Here is a 27,396-nt window from a genome sequence, read left to right on the forward strand (position 1 = left end):
AGGGCATTTCAAATTCTAATCCTGTCCTCCAAAGTGCTTTCAACCCCTCCCAGCCTGGTGTCATCTGCAAATTGCCTAAGTGAACTTTCGACTCCATTATCCAATTGATTTATGAAAATATTGAATAGTACTGGACCCCCGTGGGACCTGCTGGACACATTTCCCCAGTCTGAAAGTGTATCATTGATAACCATTCCTTGATTACTGTCCTCCAACCAGTTTTTCACCCACTATTTCACCTACCTGCACATGACTGAGCCATAGAAGGCAGGCCAAGCATATACTCGACTAAAATAATGTAGAAATATCTTGTGGTTAATCTGAAGAGCAGAAATACACTATTTTTCTTCTTTGCCCAAGGAGTGACTCAGTTATAGGTCAGAAGGAGAAATGTGCTCACGCCATCCAGCAAAAGTAACAGTTTCAGCCAGTTAACTAGGCACTGGGACAGAGGCTGGGTGAGAAGCTGAGAGTTAAGATAAGCAAGGTATATTTAGCAGGTGCCCCCTATGAGACTGAACTCAGGCCAGTGGGCCATTCAGGCTCAACATAAGGAGCATACAGAAGCCTGTGCTGTTACAACTAAAGCCAGGTGATTTTTTTGTTCAATCAAAACAACATTTAAGAAAAAATGTGCAGAAAAATGTTGCTTCATTTAACTTTTGTTTTCCACTTAAATTAAAATCTTTAAAAATAGTTTTCATTGAGCTTTTCCTCTCTTGGGCTTTCCTTCTCCTCGCCTCCTTTTCCCTCTTGGGGCGGGAAGAGAAAAAGGTAAAGAGGGAGAAAAAGGAGGCAGGGTAGAGGGGAAACAACAAATTGAAAACCTTGGAGGCTTTTTTGGTTCTTGTATCACCAAGAAGCAGAAAAAAAAACAAATAAAAACCCTGCTAAACATTTCAAATGAAATGAGAATTTTTTAGAATCCCTGACCCATCCTTCTCCTTGTCCCCTGACCAACCCCCTCTCCCCATCCCCTGACTGCCCCCCCAGAACCTCTGCCCCATCTGTCTCCCCCTTCCTGTCCCCTGACCGCCCCCCAGAATCTCTGCCCCATCCAACCCCCCCTCCCTGTCCCCTCACTGCCCCCCCAGAACCTCTGCCCCATCTAACACCCCCCAGTCCACTGACTGTCCCCGGGACTCCCTGCCCCTTATCTAAGCCCCCCGGCCGCTTACCTCCGCCTTCCGGAGCCTCAGCACACGCGTCGAGAAGCGGCCCTGAACACCGCAGCAGTCGCGTGGCTCGGGGGCAGGGGGGGCCTGAGCTCCTCCCCACTCAGAACCGTGTGGTAAGGGGAGGAGCTGCTCGGCCCGGAGCTTGCAGCCCCGCCCCCTTACCACGCGCCTCTGTGCGGGGCAGAGCTCAGCCCCCCCTGCCCCCCCAGAGCCACGCGGCTGCAGCGCTGTCCAGGACGCGCTGAGGCGCCAGGGGGATGGCGGGGAGGGAGCCTCAGCCATTCTCGTGGGGGCCCCTGCGGGGACCGGGGCCTGGGGCCTGGGGCAAATTGCCCCGCTTGCCACCCCCTCTGGGCGGCCCTGCCTATATAAGACAAAGTCCCAAATACTGGGACTGTCCCTATAAAATCTGGACATCTGGTAACCCTAACCTTGCAGTACAGTGTCTCATTCCTGAGCGCATGCTAAAGACATCTCATCAATGCAGTTTACATTTTGCCGCACAATAGTCACTGTTTTTCTTTTTCCCAAAAGATCCAGATTACATTTAGCATCACTTTTTAAAATAATTTCAGGCTAGCAAATTAACTATTTTAATTGGTTTTCAGTTCTTTGCTTTTAAAAACAGATATCCCCCTCCTCCGTCTTTATAGCAAATTTTCAGCTTCCCTGGAAGGTATAATAAAAAGAGATCAAGAGTGCTTTAACTTTATTTATTGCGTATTTCCACTAACTTAATATTAACATATCAACTGTTGTCTCTGAGGTTCTATTTGTTGGCAGTGAGTTTGACAAATATGTCCCATATAAGTTTCAGGAGATTTCTCAGTCTAAAAAAACCTAATTAGTGTCAATGTACTTTTTTCAATTATCTTGGACAGAAGTTATTTCATGCATTCATTTGTTAACAAAAGATACTGAATTTCAAATAAGATGAAACTGGTAAATAGGCATGTCATTAAAACCTTTATAGCCATGGCACAGCATCATATATTCCATGTTACTTGATACACACAGATCTCTTTCCTTCCACATTAACAAATGGTTGGGGAAGAGTATAAAGAGGGAGCTTTCAAATGTATCTTATATAGATATAAATATAAATGTAACATATGAGTTATACATGTCACTAAGTACAGGAAGGGTGGGAAACTTATCTGCCAATGGGTGAGTTAAAGACATGAAAGGGCTAGAAAAAAGTGGGTATTTTACCAGGTCTCTAGGATTCAGGATTTTTGTTATCACTTGGCCTCTACCTACTGTACTACGAGCAAATTTTCCCAGTCAAATGGTTAGATACCACCAGAACTATTCTCTTTATTTTGCCTGAAGACCTATCAATATTAGCTCTTCCTTACACAGCTTGATCTCCAGACTCTAAGTCCCAGTCTGGACTAAAATCTGGGTCAATCAAATATCATGGCTGAGTTAGACAAGGTTAGTAGGCTAGGGAAAGCATATGGAGGAAGTAGTAGAGAACACCCGCATACTGGATTCAACAAGTTGACCTCTGTCTGATTGACATTTAACTTGGAAATCTTACCAGGTCCCCGTGTAGAGTCAAGAGTTAGCCTGCATACAGGTTGCAGGACAGGCATGATGGTAGAAGAGGGATTGGCCAAGTTTGCCTACCGTTTTAATATCTTGCCATTTGGAAGTTAAAAATTACACAACAGTTAATCAAAAATAAAATTGTCTTTAAATTGATTTTTAATTAACAACCATTTAAAATACATTAAGTTTAGATACTTGTGATTATGTATTCTTTTTAATTAAGCACATAATTAATAAAAATAATACTATTTAGCCATCTGAAAGTAATATAGTTTAATGCCTCAATATAAAAAAAACCTGTTTATTTGCTTTGATAAAATTATCTCCTTAATAGTTCAAACGTTTGAACCAACTAGATATTTGCACAATGGTAATGTTTTTAAGTTAGAAAAAACACAGCAAACATACTGAGACCTCCTTTTTAGATTTATATTCTTTAGGATTAATCAGTGCTGCATCCCATTTCATAGCAAAAAATATTGCCCAGATTCCAATGTGATTGGTCTGAACTTCTGTTGTGCCTATTAGGACTGGTCCTGATTGGAGTTTTAGATCTGATTTTATCAGTAGAACTAGTATCTAAGGCCTTGTCTATACCCAGAGTGGCCAAACTTACTGACCCTCTGAGCCATGTACAACAATCTTCAGAAGTTCAAGAGCTGGGGTGCATCTGCCGGGACTTGGGGCTTCAGCCCTGCAGTGGGATGGTGGGGTTAGGGGGTCTCGGGACTTCAGCCTCACAGGGTATTCTTGCTAGGGCTCAGGGCTTCAGCCCCACTCTCACCCCGAGCCCTGGCAGGTACCTGCTGCTGGGCTGAATCCCTGAGACCAGGAATTTGGAGCAATCAAATTTTTTAATTGCTCCGCTCTGGCTCCGCTCAAGCTCCGGGCAAAAACCTACTGGTCCGCACTCCAACTCCAGGCTCTGCTCCAAAGCCCTTCCTGAGACCTCCCTCCCTGCTGGGTAGAGGCCTCAAGTCCCACCACCCCGCCACAAGGGAGAAGCCCCAAGCTCCCCCAAACAGTCCGTTAAGCAGAGAATACGAGGGGCGTTGGGATCTCCGAGAGCCACGCTTGAACTGTAAAAGAGTTAAACTGTAACTCACGAGCTGCAGTTTGGCCATCCCTGGTCTATACTTAGGGTACGTCTATACTATAGTGTTCGATTTATCTGGCTTCTGCTGTCAGTGTAGGTACTCCACCTCCCCAAGAGCCAGTAGTTATGTCTTGTCTGGATGCGATAAATCAATCCACTAATCGATGCCTGTACTCCACCTCAGCAGGAGGAGTAAGTGGAGTCGACGGGGGAGCCGCGCCAGTCGACTCGCCACTGTGAGGATGGCCAGGTAAGTCGAACTAAGATCATTCGACTTCAGCTACGCTATTCGCATAGCTGAAGTTGCGTATCTTAGTTCGAACCCCCCTCCACTAGGGTAGCCCAGGCCTTACAGTGGTGCAGCTGCGCCAATGTAGCACTTAGTGAAGGTGCTACCTATACAATGGAAGAGCTTCTGCTGTCAGTGTAGGTGCTCCAGCTCCCCAAGAGCCAGTAGTTATGTCGACAAGAGCAGCCCTCCTGTTGACATAACACTGTCTACACCAGGGGTTAGGTCAGTATAACTATGTCACTCAGGGATGCGGATTGCCCACTCCCTTGAGCAATATAGTTATACCTACATACGTTTGTAGTGTAGACCAGGGCTCAGCAATGCAGACAGGCTACTCTGTTTTCAAACACCTTTCAACTTGCTTTTGTCACTCAAGTTTTATTATGCATCTTCCCCACTGAAGAAAATCAGGATTCCGAAATGGAACAGAAATTCCCTTCTGCCCATTTCTTTGCAGTCTTTTCAATACAATTTATCAAATCCTCAAGTTGGTATAACAAGAGACTACTTATGTATGCTTTAATATATGCATTCTACAAGCTACTCCTGACAGACATAGGACACTGGCTTTACAGAAAAGGGAAAACTAAAATTTTACTCCAGAGGAAAGCTTCTCCAAAATCTGCCCCTTTCCCTGCACCCAGGTTTTAATTCACAAAAGGACCAAGAGGCAAATTTCAGAGGCATGTAGATCCACGGTTTTGGTTTGGGCCTACATTTTATTACAATAAAGATGGCAGGGTCTTCCACCACCCCTTGCCAACCTCTATAGCATGTCTGTCTGAATCCTGGACTTTGTTTCAATTGGCAAGGAAGGATTTTAGCCACACGAGATATAAGATACTCTACTTTCAACTTCAGCAGCATTGCTAAGAACCCCAGTTCTCATGTGTGTGAGAGCCCCAGTTCCCAGTGCCAGCAAGCTAAGTACATAGCAGGCCTCCAAGAGCTTCATTGCTAGATGGGATCTGTGGCAGGGTAGTTCTGAGCCCTAGTCAAATTAAAGAACTCCTCAAGGCTCAATCAACCCCAAACCATCACAGCCGTAAGGCCTCTCAATCCTGGAGAAGGACAGATCCTTAAAAGCGAGGACCCTGGCTCAAACTGGGAAGCATTGAGGAGCGGACAGAACTTCTGCATAGAGCTCCAGGGTCCAAGGAAACACGGGCTGTCTGCCGGGGAAACTATTTGAGAGCACCAGCCACCTGAGCCCTCTGAGTAATCAGATGAACCAACTTTTCCTTATTTGCATTTTTGGAATCCTGGGATTCAGTCTTGATTGTTTAGACACATGAGGGAAAAGGAAGCCAGGCCTCCTTCCCAAAGCCTGTTGGCCCCTGCCCTGCATGAGACACGGGGGACCCAGCTCTTTTCATAGGCTGTGGAGGTATTTTGACATTTCCTTTTGGACTATTTTAATACCTCTCTTCCCCAGAAGGGGACAGACTCCCTAAACGGCATAGCTGGAGGGCTGTATCCAAACCCTGGAACCCAGACCACAGTCAGGCCACCGTCCAGAGAAGGAAGTCTAAGATAAGAGGCATTTGCCTTTCCTCCAAAGGGGCATCAGAGAGATACAAGCTATCCCAAGACCAAATTCTGTAACAACATTTTAATCTAATGTCTTTAACTTCCACACTCTAGCCAATATAAATGGCTGTGGTTCAGTTGAAAATACTTATTGACTAAGTTTGTTTTCTAGAGTATTTGAGGATTGTTTTTATGCTGTGCTCTGTGGGAAGCCTGGCTCCACTCCCAGGGCTTTATATCCCGTGACAAAGTTCACCGCTTCGTTTCAAGTGACAAGCTCACAGCTAGCTCCAGTGGCACCCAGGGCCTAAGCTACTGTGCTGTTCTCCGCAGTATCCAGCTCACCAGCTTTCACTTAGGCTCCCTCACTTTCACCCTGACTGCAATCTGGATTGCAGCTCTGACTCCTCTCTCACATCATATGGTTGCAACAGACCATACCCTAGCAGAAGTGAACAGGATTGCCACAATATGGAGGCACTAAGCTATCTGCAATATATCAATAATAGTGAACAATTCCAACATCCTCCAACAGGGAACATAAAATCAGAACCAAGTGGGAATCTGATGGAGACAGCATCCGAATGAGAATAAGTGAGTGATCCTGCTTGCTGTCTAGGGACAATGGGCCAAAGGCAATCCATTCCCCTTGATGATTTATGTTTGGATCATGGCTGAAGGAATCCGTTAGCATATTGGCCATCTGGACTAAGAGATTTCAACGGGGTACAGCCTTTTGTTCTATCATATGCTGTTTGTATGCTAACAGTACCTCCCCGAGTTCCAACGATTTGTGGCTACTGCTACAGACGGTGAATTCTTTGTCGTTAGCAGGTTCAAGGCGAAGTGTTTCCATAGAGAGTCACTAACAGACATTGTGAACTCTCCTGCTGAGAAGACAGATTGAGAAGCATGACACAGAGTAACCACAATTACAGCAAGGTAGCTAGAGTGCAGTAAGGCTTTGTATTTAAACAGAAGCAGATTTTTCTTGTTTGTAAGTGGCACACTATTTCTGTCTTCAATATATCCATCTCTGAGCCCAGCATGCAGTTTCATTAAATGTACATTTTATAGCCAATCTCCCTCTGTGAAATTTAGTCTCTCCTCCCCAATCTCTCTTTCTTTCTCTTTTTTTATTACCATTTCATTTGTTTAAAGACTCATGTTTTTATTCCTAATATTTATTTGAGCACACATCGGCCTCAGCATTTCCAGAAATTAAACGTCACTAGCCTCATTGAAAGACACATGGTTCTGAAAACCTAACTCGCTTTAAAAGCTAACAAATAACAAAAAGTATGTAGGTATGGCTGCCATGAAAATATGATCAGAGCTTTTGCAACACATGACTTGCCTACCAGGGTTTTAGACAAGAGACTGCTATAATTGTTTTCCAGCTCTTGTTTTCCTCCTTTTACTGTGACACTTCATTTGATAAATATTGGGATATTAGATTCTCTATTTCAAGCCTGGAAACTAATAAAGAAAAAACTGAATCAGGGCTACAACTTGATAGAGGTAACAGAATTCCATCTTTGGTGGTTTACAAGCTGAGTTGTGCTAGGCAGTTGACCATTCACCACTAACATTAATCTCCTCGATAACATAACTTTTTATTCCTCTTCCCTACCCACATACTCAATTTCAAGGGCTATGCTAAGACTCAAATTGTGTTCAGAACAGGCACAAAAATATCTTACTTATATTAAGATCTTCACCAGACCCGGATTTCTCACCACATTCTCTGCACAATTTCAAATCACTGCACATTTCCTGTAATTATTATCTGAGCTGATGACAGGCTAAGGGCCAGTTTTTGCAGGCACAGAAAGATATTGCAAGGCTATCTCACACTGAGCTGTTCACTCAGTTATTACAGGCCTATTCTCTCCTTTTTCCAATCGAAAAATCAAATATTTCTGACATACAATATCACACAAAAACGACACAATTAAAGTCAACTCCAGAGAAATTCTGCATTCCAGTGATTACATTGTTTCGCAAATTAATGTATGACTTTGGGACATGTGATTTGTTTTGTAAGACTAAAGCAACTATCTTCAAATGTTTTCACAAACTGTGTGTCATATTTCATAACAAAAATGTTACCTTGGATGACAACAGGGATGAGATGTTTCCTTAATTAAGAAGCTATTTATAGAGAAGTTCAGCCATAAAAATCGGATTCTTAAAATTTGTCGGATGTGAACTACTTGAATACATTTGCTCTCCATCCCTAGTGTTTGTCCTGCTCCTACTAGTAGGCCCTCCCTCAACTTATTCCGCAGTTCCAGAGATTGCCCTCTAACTCCTGTCTACCCATTGATCGATGTTTTTTTGATATGCTCATCAGTATACATCTCTACCCCACTATAACGCGACCCGATATAACACAGGTTCGCATATAGCGCAGTAGCAGTGGGGCTCTGGTGGCGCTTTAAAGGGTCTGGGGCTCCGGCTGCTGCGGGGAGCCCCGGGCCCTTTAAATCCCACTGGATCCCTGCCACCACTACCCCAGGGCTGTGGCAACAAGGCTCACCAGCGATTTAAAGGGCCCGGGCTCCCCACAGCAGCCGGAGCCTTGAGCTCTTTAAATCACCCTCGGAGCCCTGCCGCCCCTACCCCGATATAACGGGGTTTCAGCTATAACGCAGTAGGGATTTTTGGCTCCCCACGACCGCATTATAGCGGGGCAGAGATGTACTAACCAAGCATCTTAGTAACCGTCCACTTAACTCCAGCCCTATGCACTTCATCTGCTTCCACACTGGCATCTTGCTCCTATACACTCCATACAATCTTTAGGATTTCCAGGATTCTTCTCCAAAATCTATGATTTCATAAGATACCAGTCCACAGCAAGGGGCATGGCTCAGATCCAAAAAGTCTAAAGATCGTTCTAATCATAATTCTGTTTACTTACTGTCCCTTTTCTACATCACCCGCACCATAATCACATAAATTGCATGGCATTGTTCAGTGCCTTGGTTTCTTGGGCTGGTGTTATCACACAATCTACCCCAGTTATAAAAGTGGTCTAGTTGAAGAAACTTAAGTAGTTGCTGTGGATGTGTTATCAGGGCAATGTGTATGAAACCTCATCACTAACACTGACTGTCTTTTTTACATCCCATTCCAACTCAGGCTAAATGGAGCTAGTTATTTCAGCCATTGATCACGCAATGATACCAAATGAAGATCAATATAGAAGCTCCCCCAAATTACTTTTATATGTTACATTAGTGTTTGTGTTTTAACTAACACAAATGTATTAGTAACATCACCGTGTAAGCATTTAAATCATTTCCTCAAGTACAGTACTTTCTGCTGCATGTAAATCTCCAACTGTTGAATTACAATTACAGTAAGTGCTTTGGCAAACAAAATTCTGGGGGTCATTAACAGACATTAAACAGAAATCAGAAGAAATTTTTCTAAGCATTGTGTTATGAGCTGAGTCACATGTGAAATACTACAAGCAGCTCTGGCTGTCTTACCAGAAAGAACACAACAGACATACACAGGATTTGGAGGATCTTTTAGATAAACGTTTGAGAAACCTAATATTATTTGGGAAAAAGATTAAGTTGTTAAGGGAATAGCAAGGACAGATGCTACTACATACACTAAGACTATTTCCACAAATACTGAGCTAAAAACAAGTATGGACAGTTAAATCTTAGGGGCTTTTTCTGTAAGACAAATACCTATAGCTGTATTTATCATCAAGTAAAAATGGAAGTGATATTAAGGCTTGCTTCTTCAGGAATATTTTATTCTCTACATCTCATCCATTTTCACACAGCAATGAAAATGAAAAAACTGTGCAAGCATACCTACAAGCAAAAAGATCAGTTGAGAGTTTCATCAGTGTGAAACAAAGAATCCCACCAGCTGTAAGTAAGTCATAGTGATTGGTAAAAGCTAAATAAATAAAGTTTCTTCTGAATTACTCAATGCGGGTAACAGATCTAACTGGGCCCCCTTACCTTTTCACTCCTAAAATTCCCCCACAACATATCATGTGGGGTTTTTGATCTCATACACCGCTACCTCAATATAACGCCACCCGATATAACACAAATTTGGATATAACGTGGTAAAGCAGTGCTCCGGGGGCGCACTCCGGTGGATCAAACCACAGTCAATATAACACAGTTTCACCTATAACGCAGTAAGATTTTTTGGCTCCCAAGGACAGCATTATATCGAGGTAGAGGTGAATGTAAAACCACTATGACCCAGTTTTGCAGTCCTCAGTTACTCAAATGAAGAAATAGTCTCTTCTCAGTAACTTCCAAATCTTCTGTACGGCATAGGCAGTGCAGCAAAAATGTGACTATAGCAGTGAGAGTGGGAATGCAAAAATATCTATCCAGTTGTACTTGATAGGGGATTATTATGTTGCTGCAAACCCCTAATTGCTGATTAACCTAATTTAAGAGCCATCTAATGGCAGCACAAAGCCTGATATTTTTAAATATGCAATTTAACTGTGACCCCATTCATCTCTGCTGACAGGGTCTTTGGCTCAGGTGATGATGTTGAAGTGCATATAAAGAGAATCACAAGTTTGAAGAGAAAAGAAATATTCCAAAGAGGGCTATAAGATAAAAACTTAATTTTCCATCTCACTTCTTAGATCTAATGACTGGCTACAAATGGGGTGTCATAGGGCGTACTAGGCTCAGAAGCCCTCCCGATGGAGGCCTCCTGGTCCTACCACACCCTGCCCCCGGAAAAAGCAGTAGAGGTGAGTCCTCCTGGCTGCCTAGAGTGGCTGTGGGGAAGAGCCAATCAGAGCCCATCAGCCTCATACAAAAGGAGCTGCTGGACAGAGCAGAGTCAGTTGCTGACTGGAGCCAGAGGAGCAGGAAAGGTGCTCCTGGCTGGCTGCAGGGACTCAAGAAGGACTTCAGCCCTGGGGTAAGGGTGAAGGTGAAAGTGCTGGTTCACAGGGAAGTGGCCCGAGAACAGTAGCAGCAGCAACAGAGTAAAAAGGGACTAGGAGGTGGCTGCTATTTGTAGAATCCCTGGGTCAGGATCCAAATCAGTGGGAGGGCCCAGCCCCCCCCCCCCCCCAGCCACTCAGGAAATGGCTTAAGCCCTGAGCAAGGAAGTAGCCCAGGGAAGAGAATGACAGCCTAGAAGAGTGACTCAGCTGGGGAAACTGGTGAAGAGTCTTCAGGGAGGAAGCCCTGGGGGCACTGCACCATTCCAGAGTAGGGATCATTTGAGAGCTAGCCCAGAAGGGGACAATTTGAGACTGAGCCCAGGGAGGGCTGTAGGAAGAGACCAACCAAGATACTGTAATAGGTCTTGGTGGACTTGTACCCTGAAAGGGGCTTGTTGTTTCACATATGGACTGCATATGACTCTGCTGGAGGGCTGAGTCGCCAAAGATCCACTTGACAAGGATGGCAGCCTGCAGAGGCACCCTGAGCAGCTCAAAGCTGGAAAAGAAGAGCAGGCACATGCATACCTGCTCTAGGGTGCTCACAAGAGGCGAGTGAACCCCATCACACCAGGCAATTGTATTCTACTTCCACATCAAACAAAATGATCCCTATGCTTTCCTGAAAGGGTGGTGGGATCCTTCATTATGCCAACTCACCTCTCATATAAATAGGTCCAAAATAACAAGTAAAAAGAAACTCCACTCTTCATCTAAATTGGACCCACTTTAGGAGTTTGTATAAACCTTTCATTCATTTACCCCATTTACTCCCTATACATAGACAGGCATCCTGCATGCAGGTTAATTTCCATTATGTCAATGGGAGTTAGGCTTAAGTTCTTCACAATATACCCAGAGACTATAACCCATAGCAGTTACAGTTAATTTTACATGCAGCTTCAAAATGAACTCCACGTGCTTCATATTGCTGAGTGAAAATATTGTCCAGGGTCGCTTTCACTGAACCTTAACAAAACCAGTAACATACCAAATAGGATTCTAGTACCAAAGGAAATCATACAAAACTTGCCTACTAAAATTGCCATTTCTATAGAAACTACATTTTTAATTTAAGTGCTGTTGTTGAAGAAGGGATGGGGAAAAACTGTCACTGCTTTTTTATTTTGAATAGTTTTGGAAGACTATTGGAAGGAGGGAAAACCACCCATCTGTTTATAGTAGACATACATCTGAGCAGTAACCCTAAGGGCTTGTCTACACTTGAAAGTTAATTCAGATTAAAGTAGAGTTTGAATTTAAAGGACAATAGCTATTCCTAAAAGACTCCACAAGAAGTTATTTTTGAATAACTGTTCCTTAGTCATTAACTCCATGTGTGGGGACACTCTTATTCTGGGATAAATCCACACACATAGCTATTCAGAACAACTCCACGTGTATATAAACCCTAGATTTAAACAACCTCTCTCCAGAGACTGTGAGAGTTTGTATTCAAATCCAATTATAAATTGTAATTTCCTAAATCTGAACCCTCACTAATTTAGCCAAGTGTGTACACTAGTATCATTTATATAAGTGAGCATTGGCATAATTTAGTTATACAAAGTGACTTAAAACAATAGTCTGTTTAGTTTGGATACAACTTTTTATTTAGCTTTTATGGTATAGCTATTGGTAGATTATGCTAGTGATATTGATAGGAAAATATTCTCAAAATGCTTCTCCCTATTCATTGAGTACATTAAATCAAATCTTTACCTAAGGATCCATAGAGAAGTTATCATTACTACTACAGCATGCGGATTTCCTAAGAGGAAAAAATCAACGATAACCATGGAGGACAAGCTGAGATCCCATGAAAGACAAGTCAATTAGTAATTAGTTTTTTGATGGAATTCCTCAATGCTATATGTACTTAATTTATCCTTCTCCCACCCTCTTTTTTCTCCCAGCAGTTTCCACTGTACACAGACATGCCATCATTACAAACATCACTAGGTAGTAATCAAACAGTCCACTCTTTTTTAACAAATGAAATATGGCAACAATTTGACGTCGCAGCAGTGTTTTGCCCTCCTGAACCCTGGCAATGACCCAGAGGATTTGCACTCTGCTGCTAATCAGAATGCTGGCCATGGCCATTTCCCATGACATAGCTGGAATTCTCCCACTGCTTGCCCTCCCGGCTTCAGTTACCAAGTCATACTGAAACTATTTGTTATATCCCCAGGCTGTCAATCATAGCACCTTTCTCCTAGACACTCCTCTACAACACTACAGTCTCGTAAGTTCCACCATGGGGGGGCTGCAAACCTTTGTACCCTTTTATTACTGACCCACAACCAGAAGTGAAAACTCCCTCAGCCAAGCCGCATGTCCTAAAGAGCTGCCTTTTAAGCAATGATACACCATAGTAAAAGTAGCAGCTACTCTTGCTTGAGCGCACCAACAGAAAAAGAGAAACCAAGCATTTTATTCTTAAATTGAAACTATTAAAAGTGTGCTCTTTAGACATATCTAAAAGTGAAAGTTTCTGGTTCACAAATTGAAAATCGAAAGGGCCAATTTTACTACAATATTAAATCTGCTACTCAAAGTTCACCCAACATGCCATGGCATTCTCTCTATAGACACACAGAGAGAACTCAGATACATTTATTTTATCTTTGCAGATAGAAATTAAGATGCCACAATTTGACGTGCCTCAAGAAAATAGCAAAAATAAGAAATAACACAGATGACTGAACCCCTGGTCTAGCCATATAATTCTGTACTCCGTCACGAAAAAGAGTAGCATGAGAGGCTTCTAAAGAAGGGAAGAGAAATCTCATAATGCAATGTGCCATCCGCCTTGACCACAAGCCTTAGACAAGAAATACTGTAATCTCCAGTTGACAGTATCTGCCGTTCACTAACCATATTTTTAGGGTTCCCATCATCACAGCTCAAGTCACCAGGCAATTGAACCTTTGCTGCATCATAGGACCTGTGATCAGGAACACACACTCTCTTTCAATTTATCTGTGTTTTCTACTTTTTAAAAACTCATCGAGAATATTTATTTAATCATAATATGGCCATTGTTGGCATCTTATTCTCTTAGTTTCTTCCTCTTTCTCACTTAGATTGCCTTGATTTATTCCCATCTGCCTAATTTTAAGTGTGTCCTTTACAATGTATTTCAGAATGGTTTTAATTATGACTCTTATTTGGTTTACGTTGTTCAACTGTGCACTTTTTAGAAGAAAAGTTACCCATTAACAACTAATATAAAATGATGCCACTAATTTAAGCTTTTTATTTTCCTTGTGAAACAAAGTCTATGTATCTCCTAATTAATGGCAATTTCAAGCTTTATCGTTTTAAGTTCACAGGATTTAGCCACGCAACTCACTGACTTTCCTAGCCATGGCATAGAAACATTTCTGTACTGTGCTTTAAAGTCACAGTGTGACAGTATTTAAGCATTGGCACTGTGTAAGATCAGGATTTACATGATGAATTTTGATCTACTGTACCTGCAGAAACAAAAGCTATCAGAGTTTAGTTATTGAGCCCAGTTTGCTTTGTTTCATTCTGTATCTTTATAAGCCAGAAGAAAGAAATCTCAAGCATATGCAATCATTTTTCAGAATCTACCTTACTGTTCTGGAATTTTCCTTCTAGCACTGCAAGCACCCCAACAGCTAGTAAATATACCTATAATAAAATAGGGGGAAATCACATAGCAAGTTAGCTATTCTATTTTACCTTTTAATGGACTCTATTTTATTTTAAAGCATATGCTATACCCTTTTAAATTTCATATTTATACTGTTGTGGTATATACTCCATTCATTTGCTATTACATTTTCTTGAAACAAGTTTTTGTTTTGTAAAAATTATACCCATGTGTTTTCAAAGTTTACCATTGACATCTCATTCTAGGAAGCATATGCCTATTAAAAGAAGAAGAATGCCCTTGATCATAGTAAAAGGCCTGAAACAAGGAAAGCTATTTAGCGATCTAAGAAAATGCCTGGAAAAAAGTCCTACATGAATGTTGGCCAATTTTCATTCTTCTGTTTGGCAATCTAAATTATTTTATCCAATTATTTAGGACACCGACTCAATAGCTCAAATAAGGCAGTTATTTCATCAATTAAACCACTCTAATCATGGCAGTGAAGCTATTGTTCACTATACCCACAAGCCTCTTCTCTCTCTCCGAATCTAACAATTAGAACTAGCACACTGGTGTTAAGTGCTGTAATCTTTTCTGCTTTGTTTAAAAATATAATCACACAAAATCATTCTAAAAAATGCCACCGCTAGTTTCTGAACAAGTGAATTCTCCGTGAGTTTTTTTTCCATAAACCACAACATGAACAGGTTCAAATGTTGGCCAGGTAAGTGGGGAACTTTTCAGTATCTGGGCCTCGTGGACACCCATCCTGAAACCTGGTGTGACAACATTTCATCTGTGCTAGTGGACACACGTCTCCTAACCTAATTATAGATTCAGTATACTGGACAAGCACATCATACTCTTTTCTTTCAGGAGTACTTTACCCTTCTGTGTACTACCACCTATGTACATACAGGAAATTGTTTAATTCAGTAAGCGTGTTACACATCTAAAATTTCAAGTATATTCATCATTCATCTAGGGATAAATACCCTGGATTTGTTTTTACACTATTAGGCAACATAAGCACATTTCTAGGTTTGTGTCACACTTATGAAAACAAATTAATGTTTTTACGACATGCCTTTAAAGGAAAAATAAAAGTTTATCCAATAACCTTTCAACCACTTCTCCATATGCATACAGCAGGGACAAGAAAATTGAGTCCATTTTAACAGTGGGAAATTCTAATGATGAGCTACAGGATCACAGCACAAAAACGTTACATCGGGATCACTTTTCAGGTTAGTGAAATTTGTAAACTACCTCATAATATGTTGGCATATCAAGAGACAGGTAAATGTAATATCTTACTTATGCACAGTATGTATATGCTAAGCATAAATGGGATAATGGAAGAAAGCTTCTCTTGGTATTGCATGCTGCATTTCAGGTCTTATTTGTGTTGAGATTTCAACAGTCTTAGCAGGACACTTTATAAAAAATGAATGTATTTAATTGATCACTTGTATTCCTCGAAAGCCTGAAATAAATTACAGTTTTCCAATTTCTATTGCTTTTTAAATATCCTTTAATTTTGTTAACGGTCTTAATAATTAGCCACTAATATGTTGGTTATGATGCAGTAAATGTAATTCTGACCAACAAACAACAGTACGCATGATGAGCAGGAAGCATTCAACTTTGCTATAATAGAATTAATTATTTGGGGGGGGGGAGAAAAGGGGGAGGAAGAAGGTGCAAGGAAACAAATATTCCATCAACGGTAGCCCAATCTAACAACTCTCTGTTACCAATAGTTTAAGGCAGACTAATTCCTCAGAGTACCATACAGAATACAGGGAGGCTTCAGAATGACATGAACCATCAAGCAAACGTAAGGATTAGCCTCCCTTGAGGGACCTCATTGCTGTATTACATGGTTATGCACTGCTCTGAAGAATGCCTTCCACCAAAACTGTAGCAGACAAGGAAGACTGAATAACCATGTTTGTTTCATTTTTTTTACATTATTTGAACAATTTACAAAGTGATTACATATTTGATTTTATAGGAAATATTTGAATTGAATGGATTTTTAATACCATAAAAATAAATCCCCCCAGTATTTGTATATTCATATCACACCATAAATAACAACTAACTAGCTCATTACCTACCATTGGCATTTTCTATATTTAAATCTATGCATAATAGCCAGTTGACTTAGCTACAGATTTTTATTTGAAAAATATGAACAGTCTAATTTATTTCTATAGCAGGCTCACAAAGTTAAAAGCTGCAGTATTTTTATCAACTTTTATCAACTTTTTTTGGGGTAATATACTAATTTATTTTCTATATGCAAGATTGCCAGATGTATTCTTAGGACCTTCTTAGAGAGAAAAAAAAACAACCAGGATTTCAGAGTTTCTTCTGGCATATACATTTAAATCCAACATAAAAGATCCAAAATTCATTGACAATAGGGGAAAACTTTTATATTCCACAGGAAACAGCCACTGGAGAAATACTTTGCTAACTGTATACCTTTCATAAACTCCTCTGGTTGCTAAATCAGAAGTCCTAACTTTTCACTGTAGCCTGAAAAATAACTCCAGATTGGATATTTGTACATATACTGTGAATTGCTTGGGAAATTTGCATTATAAAAAATAACGATTGAAGTTTTAGATAGTAAACTCTAATGAGGGACTTTGTTGAAAAATCTAGCTTACTTCTGAAACTTTACAAGAAAGCTTGATTTGTTTTACTAGAACGTGTGTTCATAAACAAAGTAACTTAGATAATTGCTTCTTAATTATTGTTTGTATTATTTGCATCTATAGGCCATAACAAAGATCAGGAGCCAATTGCACTAAGCATCATATGTATAAACACTGAAACACACAAATGCATGTTCCTAAGAGCTGATTGTCTAAATAGGCCATATAACCAAAGGTTGGAAGGAACAAGAAACTGAAGTGACTTGTCAAAATTACACACAAAGTCAGTGGAAGAGCTGGGAATAAAATCTAGGCCTCCTGACTTCCAGTCCAATGCCTTATCCTATCCATAACACCACATTGCCACATTGTTTGAAACTCACTTTGGGGACACTAACACGGTTCCAATTTCCTTTCAACCTCAGTTGGATTTATGTTCATGCTCTCATTAAGGCAATGGATATTACACCACTTCCCAAAACTGGAATTTTGCCACAGGCCTCAAAAGTAGGCACACTGGAACCACTGCACATTTAGTTGATACCCATCAATGTAGGGACACATTTTACATTTTAATATACTTTATTTTTTGTGTAACACTATAGTATTCGCCTCCCTGTGGGTATCCTTGCCCTGCCACGTCCAACATATACCATTTCATACATTGACTCAGTCCGTTTGAATGAAAGCATCATTTCCTCTACTTACCACAGTCACCACCTGCAGTACAAACCTGATGTTATAATAGCCTGAACCATTTCTGAATTACAGCTCAGCTCAATCAACTCAGAGCTGTAGGTCTCCTTTTACCCAGATTATGGTAGCCGGGAACTTTATTAAAAGGTAGACAGCTTGCTGACACAGTGATAAGCATTACCTTAGAAGTTATGCAAATAAACTGTAATACAGAATCCAGTCAGCAGCATCCAGATAAGAACAGTGAACAAGTTTCAGGGCTGCCCTAGTTACAATACAATCTGAAACTGGATTGTCACACTAAAAATCAAAAGCTATGTCCTCAGAAACAGCAGGACAGACACTAAACTCTCAGTCTCTCTCATCAAATATTACCGTATGCTCCATCTCAAGACTGGATTGGTAGGTGACATTTGTTCTAGTCCACTTGGAGCTTTTTTTCCTTTCTATATTCAGGCAGAACCTCCCCAGTGAGGTCAATATGAGTTCCCACATGTGGAATGAGGGCAGAAGGGGAGAGAAATCCCCATAGAATTTGTTTAGAAAGATCAAGTTTGATATGTATTTCCAAGTAATTGATCCCTTTTTTCAGACCTGTAATTCCATACTTGTTTGAAAGATTTAATACACAACCTTACCTAGAGGTGTGTCCAAAGGCTTCACTACTACTATTAACAGAGGCTGCTTTTGAGAATTTCTCTAAACTTTCTACTTTAATTCAAAGCAGCAAAAGTAAATGGTATATTTTCTCCACAGGAAAAAAGGCAAATGTGTTGACATCAGCACCTTCATAATACTAATTCTAAAAAGCAAGATCAGCAGCAGAAAAGTCAGCAGCCATCCAATGGGGTAGTCACTATGACAACTAAGTCATTCCTTTTTATCTACCCTTATGATAAAGCCCTATAGAATTCAGCAGGGATAAGGTCAGTTGTGTTCAATGTAAATTACTCTAAAAGTCAATAGAAAATTATATTATTGTTGTATAATTATACAGGTTGGTTTAAAAATTCTACATAAATGATGTAATTTGCTACTCAACTCTGAAGGTATTTTCCATAAGGGTGGGTATTAACACATCCTTTCCCCTGGTATCCGAGTGTATAGCACTGATAGCTGTGGGAGGAGGGTGGGAAGGGAGCTTCAAGCTGAGTATCTAGTACTTTGATAGCAAAATGAAATGTATCTGCACAAGATGTGAAATTACTGATTTAACTATCAAGAGCCATCTTGATCAGAGGAGACTATCAAGGTAGAAAAAGCCCGAAGAAGTTTGTTTTGACAGTGTTCTTTTCAATATTTTGTTCAAAACATTGGTCAACACAGCAAGAACTTCCTTACACACATTTCTACTAAATCAGAAATCTGACTTCTCATTTTCAGGGGCAAGCACTAGATCAGGCTTATTTTTCCGGCTTCCTTGAAATGATTCCTGTGTCTTAGGGGAGAGAAGAGTTCCTCCATTTTTTTAAAATCACTTATTAGGGAGAATCCTATTCATGGTTAGAGATATCAAAGGTTTTATACAGCTGTAACAGATAAATCTTTCTTTATAAAAACAGTATATAAACTCCTGCTATCTCTAACTTTCAAATCCCACCGGAGAGTCAACAGACGTGATGCTGATTTCTAAAAAAGTGTTGCTATTTGGGATTAGGATTGGCAATGAATGAAAGAAGGGTGGGAGGAAGACTTTGCTTATAAGCACTTGAAATATCAATTCTCAAGTTAATTCAACTAATATTGACAGACTCCAAAGGGTAACAAAAGGTAACAACATTTATTGCTGCTCAGGAAATACCGTAGCTTAATTGATTGTTGTATGTGGTTTCAAGCAATGTATTACAGTCTTGGGGAATTATTTTTCTTGACCCAAACAATATCTTTATTGCTATTGCCCCTGCATTCACTCTGTATTTTTAATTTCTCTTTTTAACACCTCTCTTGAATTTTCCCGAAAAACTATGCTGATGTCAGCTTGAAAATAAAAACCAAACAGACCCACTTTGCTCTGGTGGATTACCGCTGACCTCATTCTAAGATGCTGAGTACAAGTAGAAACATACTGTCATGTGCGTCATCCTCCCCAATGACACATCTAATTTAAACCTTGGAACCACAGAGCTGAAGTATATACTAACTCATTTAGATGAATAATTTGTCTTCTGAAGCAATATTACTAGATTAACTGCTTGGCCCTGGATGCACAAGGTCTTTTCTGTAAACACAACAGTTAAAACCACCCAGATGCCCTCTAACAGTATTTTTCCCTATGCTGCAAGAGACCTGGGTCTAGGAGAGGTACTTGAAGTCTCACTCCCTTGGTAGCAGTGCAGGAAGTTCACATAGCACAACCGAAATATTAGGTGGAAAGCGGAGGGGGGGGGACTGCAAAAATACTCCTCTTCTTTGCCCCAGAAGAGCAGTACAGCTGCCATTCTGTTAAGAGAAAGGCACAAATTATTATTTTGGAAGGGTGGAAGAGTTGGGAAGGAAAGCAGCTGAGTTAAGAGGCAGGCAAAGATCCTGTTCATCTGAGAAGGTATGTTTATCATGCACACAAATTAGTTCCAGCAGAACCAGTTTGCAGGCTTTGAGGATGGTAAGTCTCAGTGCAGCCTGTGACCATCCTTCATTTCCAACCACACAGGAAACAAGTTCATGCAGAATTCTACTTGATGCTGTCATCATGATCACAAAAGGTTCTCTACACGAGATTTCCTGGTAGAATACTACAAGAATGCTCTCTTACAATGGAAGCTAATTTGTTTAGCCAAATAACCAAAATGTGTATTTTATGCTTTTTTATTTTTCAACATTTTTCTTGCAATTCATGAACCACTTTGAAAGTCTAAATCTGGCATACCAACCATGCAAAAAGCATCAAAACTAACATCCGTGAGCATAATTACACGGGAATAAAGCTGTCCATACCAGCTATTTCCTGAGGGTGAATGTCCTTCCATCTGTCTCCAGCAAACAGCCCTTTAGGTAATTTATCGTACTGCAGCACCATTACCACACAACAAAGATGGAGGCTGGTAGTTAGCTCAAAAAACTTTTCCTTCAGTCACTGCAAACTGTTTGCACATCTGCCACAATTTATTTTCTAATATCCAGAAAAAGAGAAAAAGGATGAAAGGGCTTTGAGAATTGCACCATGTCTATATGCACATTGAGACTGAGTATTTGAATGGCAGATCTGTGCAAAAAACAAAAAAACCATGGTGTTGTAGGAATTGGTGATCATACGCTAGGGTCCTCTTCCACTGTTTTTCTGATATGCAACAAACTGAGATCCTGATCATTTGTGAACATATGAGATACTACAGCACATATGAGATACTACAGCACAGCATTTACTTGAGACCTTTAAATATCTGAAATGCATTTCACAGGAATGTCCAATTATACCAGTCAAGTGTATTAAAAAGCTCTAGAAAGTCCAGCCTAAGTCTTCTAACATCTTCCTAAGGCAGGTATTGTGCATCTTTTAGTTTCCAGGAACACACGTAAGAATAAAAACCAGGAAATACTTGGCTTTACATTATTTTATCAAAAATAACTTCTATTTGAAGAAATTACAATCATTGCACTTTCTCCTACAGAACTGGCTGCTGCTAGGACAGAGCAGTCAGAGATCTAGATGGCTCATGGGATTAGTGATGGGAAAAGGCCTTTCATCCCTAGGTCATGGTTTGAAATCCAGGCCTGGTTTATGGTGGCCAGAAGTTAGCTCTCTTTGGTAATTCATTAACTCATTCACTTACTCAAAGTAAGCACCCACATATCACAACTGGCACTAATTAGCATCCTTGCCAGATATCTCCAAAAATGCACACTGGAACAGAACTGACAAGTAACTTAAACTAGCCTTTTAGCTCACTATTATGATGGAGCATATTAGAGAGTGGAGTGAGGTGGAGTAGCCTCCCACGGACCCAGAGGGGGAGGAACCCCTCACTGAGCCCTGCTGGGTGGAGCCAGGCTGGGCTCACCCGTCCTGCCAGAAGTCAGTGGGTGGGACAGGAAGTATAAAAGGCAGGTCTGAGAGCTCAATTGGACTGCAGCTGCTGGAGGAGCCAGACGCCTTCTGCTTGCTCCCGAGTAGGGTGACCATGTCCGGTTTTGGACTGGAACACACAGTCAAAAAGGGATCATGGTGGCTCCGATCAGCACCTTGACTGTCCGGCTTCTAGCCTTAAGGGTGGCCAGGGGGATCCATGTGCTGCCCTGCCCCCATCCGCAGGTGCAGTTCCTATTGGCTGGGTCAGGGCAGGGGAGGAATAAGTGCAAGCGCGACTCAAGGGCACTCAGCAGTTGAGGGGTTGCATGGCATGTGCCTCTCCCGCTGCTGCCCGGCCCTCTTCTCCTTGTGCGGCTGGGCTCGCGCTGCGGCGCATTCCCTGTGGTGAACCACGGTCTGTCTGTCACCCCATCACCAGCACCCAGGAGTTTGAGGTATGTGTATCCCCATCTCTGAGTGCTGGGAATGGGGCTGCACCCGCAGCTCCCCGTCATTTCATCCCTCCCCGTCCCAAACACCCTGTCATTGCATCCCTCCCTGCCCCAACCCCCCCATGCAGCCCCAAACCCCCATCATTGCATCCCTCCCCATCCCAAGCTCCCCCCCATCCCCCGCACTCCCATCCCCCGCATCAATGCATCCCTCCTGGTCCCAACCCCCCTGCACTCCCATCCCCTCAATGCATCCCTCCTTGTCCCAACCCCAACACATCCCCATCCCTTGTCATTTCATCCCTCCCTGTCCTAACCCCCTGCTCCTCCATCCCCCTCACTGCATCCATCCCCCATGCCATCCTGTCCTGCCCCCCACACCTACCCATCCCAGCCCTGTACCCCTTACAGCACTCTCCCACCCATCCTCTCCACCTCCCAGAGCTGCCACCCCCATGTCCCTCACCCGCCACAGCCCTGCAACCCATTCACCTCCATATACTGCTGCACTCCCATTACGTCCCTATACAATAAGGTTGGGCAAATTTTTTGGCCCGAGGGCTACATCTGGGTGGGGAAACTGCATGCAGGGCTGGGGCAGGCGACTGGGGTGTGGGATGGAGTGCAGTGTGCAGGAAGGGGCTCAGGGCAGGAGGCTGGAGTGATGTGGGGTGTACAAGGGGGTTCAGGGCTGGGGTGCAGGAAGGGACTCAGGGCAGGGGGGTTGCAGTGCAGGAGGGGGTTGGGGAGCAGGATGGGTGAGGCAGAGGGCACAGGGCAGGAGGTTGGGGTGCAGGTGGTGTGTGGGGTGCAGCGGGGGTTGGGGTGCGGGCTGTGGCCCAGTGCTGCTCACCTGGAGCACCTCCAGGGTGGCAGCGACATGAAGCGGGGCTAAGACAGGCTCCACGCTGCTCCTGAAAGCGACCGGCACCACGTCTCTGCGGCCCCTGGGGAAGTGGGGGCAGAGGGCTCTGTGAGCTGCCCTCCCCTGTGGGTACCTCCCCTGAAGCTCCCATTGGCCAGGGCTCTCCGTTCCCAGCCAATGGGAGCAGCGGGGTGCGGTGTCTGGAGGCGAGGACAGCACATGGAGTCCTCTGCCCCCCACTGTTCCAATGTGCATTTTTGGAGATATCTGCAGGGACATGGTGCCGGCTGTTTCCAGCAGTGGCACAGGGCCCGCGGTGTCACAGGGGTGGCAAGCCCATGGACCAGATCCAGCCCGCGGGCCGTAGTTTGTCCACCCCTGCTATACACCCCTGTGCCCCCCACATCCTCAAGCACCTGTAGCCTTCTGCCTCCCCCTGCATCTCCATCCACCCCACATACCCCCACCCCCTCCTCTCTCCTTCACTGACCCCTCTCACCCCTACCCTGATCTCATCCTTGGCCTCTTTCCCTCCCCATCCTCTCTCCTCCACCACCCCCACATCTTTTCCCCTCCAGCACACCCTCCTCCCTTCCTAGCTGGGTGATTTAGGCAGCCCCTGGAAAAGTGTATGAAAAGTGTCTCTGTGTAGGCAAGTGCGTGCATGCATGCATTGTATATGCATAAGAAACTGTGTGTCTTTGTGTAGGAAGGTGTGTGTTTTGCCATATGTGTGTATACCTGCGTGAATAAAATTTACAGCCTGACTGACTTTTTTTCCTTTTGCTGGCTTGTGCACAAAAAAACTGACGACATAAAATGTGTATTCATTTCATAACAAGTTTTTAAAAGAGAAGGGAACTCTAAAAGAAATCTATTATTTCTTAAAAAGTGAATGTTGTTGACTAGTAATTGCAGAAGAGCCAATGTATCATACATTTCTCCCCACCTTTGTCAAGCTACCTTATAAACTCTTTGTTGCAGATGCTCTCGTTTTAGGTGTATGTCCAGCACCTACCATCCTGGAGCCCTGATCTTAGTTGGGGTCTCTAGGCACTAAACAACAATTGTAATATTAAATAATGTGGAAGTATATGTGTTAGTGCATGCTAGATGTGTACACATGAATACACGTGTGTATCTGCATGTAAGTGTGGGAGTCAGTTTCTACAGATTTATTTATACAGGTATCTGGACAGGTGTGCATTTCTGTGGTTTTGCTCTATGGATTTGTATTTGGGCTTCTGGAGTGGGCCTTTAATGGACCCATTGCAGCTGTGATAATGTGTGGTACTAATTTCACACAAAATTACAATAAGTTTAGTGAACAAAAATATGGAGCTGGTTACAAAAAAATGGGAAGAGGGGAGGGGAAGAATAATGAAAATCTTTGTGTAATTTCATTTTTTTAAATTACGCTTTTTGACTATTTTGCTGCCAGATCCTTTAACAAATAAAACCTGAACTTAGCATAATACATCTGTCAAAACAATACATATGCCTATTTAGACCTTGCAGTGAAAATGAGCATGTGAGAGAGGGTGGGGGAGAGCAAGCAATGGAGGTATGGAGTGGGCGGGGGCAGGGCCTTGGGGAGGGGTGCACCTCAGGGAAAGGGCAGGGCAGTGGGTGGGGCAAGGGTGTTCAGTTTTCTGGAATTATAAAGTTGGCAACCCTACTCCCAAGCTGGGAGACTGCTGGAGGCCCTGGGGAGCTAAGGACTGGCCAGAGCCGCTGGAGCCGTATGCTGACGCGACCACGGAGGAGTTGCCAGGACTACCTACCACAGGCCTTTTACCAGGCGATCTGGACGACCCTCTACAGACTCAGGTACACCCCGAAGGGGAGTTAGGAAGTGGCCCAGGGACAGCTGACCCTAGTCCAGCTGCATGGTTGCCATAGACCCCGTCAGCATGTTGCAGTCAGGATCCCTGCCGATCCAGTGGCACGTCTCTCTGCCACTGTTAGGGCCCTGAGCCGGGATGCAGGGGAGTGGGTGGGCCTGTGTCCCCCCACCACTCCTACCCTGGGGTGGCAGTCTCCCCCTCTCTAGGCTGAGAAACCAGTGCTTGTCAGCCATCCGCCTGAGCTCGGATGCCCAAAACCCTTGCTGCTCGACCCTGAACACAGGCCTGAGCTATAGACTCTTTTTGCCCCACCTAGGCCCTCCCTAACTGTATTTGTTGCTCAGCCCTGACCATAGGCCCAAGCTAGAGACTTGAGCTGTAGACTGTCACCCCACTAATTCCCTACGGTAGGCGACGAACAGAGACGTAGTGAGGCAAAGTGGCCTCCCAAGGACCTGGAGAGGGAGGAGCCTCCACTGCTAAACCACTAGAGAGAGCTATGGAGGGGATCCTCACATTCCACTGCTTTTCTCTACCTGGTCTTCCATGTCTCAGGGCTATCAGTCCAGCATCTTTCACAAACACAATATTCACTCTTTTCTGGTTCAAAGGGGGCAGACTTAACAGGAGAATCATTTCAAAGGCTAAAATTAACTCCAAGTTCCTATTCTGCCAAAATCTATTAACAGAGACTGATAGCTATACTCTGAAAGATACTCTGCTCTTTCCCTTAACTACAGTGATTAAGCTTTGCAGGCACTGAGTTCACTACTGATTCTAACCCTGTTTCTATGAATCTTGGTTAGATTTTTACAAATTACACAACTTACTGTTCTCCAAGATGATTTTCATCTGCCATCAAAATTAGCCAATGCAAAAGTTTCAGATCGAGAAGTCAGACATATCAATTCACTAAAACTTTGTTTATAAGTTTGTTTGTTTTTTTCCAAACTAAGTAATATCCATATATAGGGTGACCAGACAGCAAATGTGAAAAATCGGGACAGGGGTGGGGATTATAGGTGCCTATATAAGAAAAAGACCCAAAAATCAGGACTGTCCCTATAAAAATTGGGACATCTGGTCACCCTACCCATACAGAAACAAACAAATGCTTTCTGACTGCACTGAAATCTACTGGCAATTTGCACAGCTGGTCAGCTACAAGTTTTTGTGCTGCAGAGTTCAACAAAAGCCACTCATGATTTCAACAGATGTGCTGATTTCTTTATAGGCCAATGGAAACAATACTTCCTCAACCTCAGATTCCCAGAAATAGAAACCAGAAGAGTCAGAATCCAAGAACTCTGCTGTGAGGGTTTAACTAGCAACATTACAACTTGAACTGGTGCTAACAGATGCTAAAGGTCCAAGATCCTAAAACAAATGTATAAGCATGGTGAGCCAATATGCCCACCCACAATTATTGACTGGCAAAATTTATAACTCCTTTTAGTCATAAGAAAGCTATATGAGCTTTTCCTTCACAACAGGAATACTGAGCCACAGTATTTTCCCCCAGGTTTCCTTGGCACTGTAAGACACGAGCAAGGATGACTGGTAAAAGGAGCACACTTAAGAACTGGTGAGCGTGCATGACCATACTCTGAAAATATCTGTCCACTTGTCTAGTTGGTGAGTGGTGACGGTCCTGCTGGAGTCTTCTTTGCTCCTGCACTCTCAGATAGAAGCAGTGAACAAAGAAGCCTCATGCACCAACAGCCAGCTCAGAGACTGCACCCTTTTCTGTTACAGAGGACCCAGTCATGATGATTCATATCTGTCACTTCCAAATGATATTATTGTAGTGCAATGTATTTGGAGCTGGACCCGAAAAACCCCGAAGTTACAGATTGTAGCAGCCCAGCTGCTAAACAGCACCAATACAAATATCATGTTTCACATGATTCACATAGAGTATCTGCCCAGATATGAGTCCACTCAAAAATCCTCATCTACAAATCCCTCAAGGAACTGAGACTTAACTATTTCAGTGGTCACCTTTTTGTCTCTGTGACTTGGTATGCCAGCTGTAATCAGCAAGGATACCATAGCTGTCACAAGGGATAAACTTTGTAGGAGAAAGCAATGCACAGTTGAAGGCCTGCAGCTACAGTACCATTTACTCCAGAGATCAAGCTGAGCCTGGGTTTTATAACATTATTTCACCTCTTCAGGGAGGCCTTTGCCTAATGGCTGTCCAAGGTTCCCCAGTTCTATTTGGAGACTGATCCTTCAGGGTGGACACAATGAAGCTAGTGAGTGAGCTATGCTCCCATCAAGGAAACCCATTCCACATGAAACTGTACCCAGATACTAGAGTTGCTTTAAAGGTACAGATGTTAATATTAATGTTACGTTTTCTGAAATATATATGACTTGGTATGGAACCGTGCCACAGTACAACTGAAAATCACACAGGAGAACTAGCAGCATCTCAGATCTTGGAGTCTTATCTGTGGTTCATGTTCATTTTTAACAAACTTATTTTTAATAGTAGCGTCCTTCCTAGGGGTCCCTCTTCTCCACCCACAGTTCTGCAACCTTCTCCCGTCATGGCAGTTCAACCTACCTTTCTGCTGAATTCTAGAAATAAATCCCTTTGGAGCTAATTACTGCCATGTGA

At 42.7% G+C, this 27,396-nt stretch overlaps 1 protein-coding gene and 1 long non-coding RNA gene across 4 annotated transcripts in view; one reads left to right on the top strand and one right to left on the bottom strand.

Moving 5' to 3' along the window:
• The window catches only part of SLIT3 (slit guidance ligand 3), a 781,907-nt gene that overhangs the window by 648,683 nt on the left and 105,828 nt on the right, over positions 1-27,396 (bottom strand). The window lies entirely within an intron of this gene.
• LOC120370506 lies at positions 10,519-20,645 on the top strand. The gene is made up of 4 exons (XR_005583774.1): positions 10,519-10,579; positions 15,385-15,482; positions 18,357-18,526; positions 20,251-20,645. It is a non-coding gene; the product is annotated as an uncharacterized LOC120370506 (long non-coding RNA).

This window comes from Mauremys reevesii, linkage group 8 (assembly GCF_016161935.1).
Source record: "Mauremys reevesii isolate NIE-2019 linkage group 8, ASM1616193v1, whole genome shotgun sequence".
In the NCBI taxonomy this organism is placed as follows: Eukaryota; Metazoa; Chordata; order Testudines; family Geoemydidae; genus Mauremys; species Mauremys reevesii.